The following is a 1,897-nucleotide window of genomic DNA, read 5'->3' on the forward strand; positions in this document are numbered from 1 at the left end:
TTCTGGATGAAAGTAGGTATTGAAATTGAATTTGAATCTAGAATATTTCTACATATCCGGAGAATTAAATGGTTTGATAAAATCAATACCAACTAATAACTGGTTCTTAATAATGTTAATAATTTCTCATATTGGTTTCTAGGGATATTCACCCCGACACCAGTATCTATGATTTTCTCCTTTTGGACTCATTATTAGTTATAAACCTTTTTAAGGAAATTATGTAAATGCATATGATCTTCCAATATCAATTCAAAATCTTTTCCTTTATATTTAAGTTTGCAAAGTTTTATAAAGTTTTTCTAAGTTTCCGGATTATGCCTGCTTAAAGGAATTTTTTTAGGCTACTTTAAACTAACAGTTTTGAACGGCCCAGTTTCAAGATATTGAGTATTTTTTTTTCTGACCATTTTTGTGAGGAGCGATACGGCTTGTTTTAAAGTATCTCCTAGAGTAGATTCTGAGATCTTTTTTTGGGGTCCCTTGAGTAACCTTGGGCATTCCCTGCTCTACAGAGTTGTTTGCGAGCAATACTTGTTTACAGATTTTTTAAATAATTCTATCCTGAACATATATTTTTCTGTCACTTGAGTTATAAATGGCTTTATTTGGTACAGTATTGAGGTTTTTTGGCCACTTTCTGTTTTAAAAAGTCTAACAGATTTCCCCAGTTTAATGAATTTTCTCTGGGCAAAGATTGGCTATTGGTTAATGCCATAATTTGCCAAGGTTTATTGATTAGACTTCTTAGTTATGATTTTTGCTTGAAACTTCTTTTGAAGTACTCTTTGGTCTATGGATTTATTTGAGGAACTCCTTGTTCATGGATTGTGGAGAAATTCAGGCTCTACGTGTGTTTTTTGGCCAATTTGGTATAGCCTACTCATTAGTCTATGCAGTAATCTTGGAATATATTTTCCATGGAGTTATTCGAGCTGCTTCTTTATTCAGTAAGCTATCTGCAGCACTTATTTGATTTGCCAGTTTTTAGTATTCACTGGTTTGCAGAATTTTTTGTAGCAGACACCAATTTATTCAGGACTCCACTTAATCTGTGGAATTGTTTGGGTCTTATTCCTTTGTCCATCCAGTTATTCATGACCCTTCCTGGTCTTGGAAGTTATCATGGAGACTTTCATCTTTGGTGTTATTGAGAACACTTCTGTGTTGTCTTGGACATTCATTGTTGAATGAGGTGATCTACAAGTTATTTGGAGCACTATATTGCCTATAAAATTACAAAGAGCAATTCTTTGTGTATGGTGTTATCCGCTACACATCTTAGTCTGAGGAGCTATTTTGTACATTCATTGGCTTGATTATTTGATCATTCATTGTTTTCTTGTTGCTATACAAGTAAGCCTTTGTTTCATTTTTTCCATCTCTCTTGTTTTCAAGAGTTCTAGTTTTCTTGTCAATTTTGAGTTCCAGGGTTATTTGGCATTGCTCTGTGAGTTAAAATTTGATACACAAAATCTTTGTTATTGGTGGATTTAAGATTTATACCTATTTCCAATAATTTTGCTTTCACTCATTTTGGAGGGATATTTAAATGAGAACTTCTGTATTAATGGAATTCAAGGTATGTTGCTAACATGTAGCACCTTAAGTTTTTCTTCCTATGCTATTTTCTAAACATTCATAACACTGGCCAAAAACTTGCTTCATCCCCTTTTGTTTCTTAGTAAGAAAATTTCAAAAGCATAATATTTTGTAATTTTTTAGTATATTGCAAATGGAAAATCGTGTGCAATAATTAACTTTTATCAAAAATAATATGCTCCCCTTTTATAATTCTGTTTTTTAAGCATGAACATAAACTAGAATACTTCTTTTGATCTATATGTTTAAGCCAGAGAATAGTATGGTATCTTGTAATTCTTATTTTTTAATGTGC

Source organism: Palaemon carinicauda, chromosome 13, assembly GCF_036898095.1.
Source record: "Palaemon carinicauda isolate YSFRI2023 chromosome 13, ASM3689809v2, whole genome shotgun sequence".
Lineage (NCBI taxonomy): Eukaryota > Metazoa > Arthropoda > Malacostraca > Decapoda > Palaemonidae > Palaemon > Palaemon carinicauda.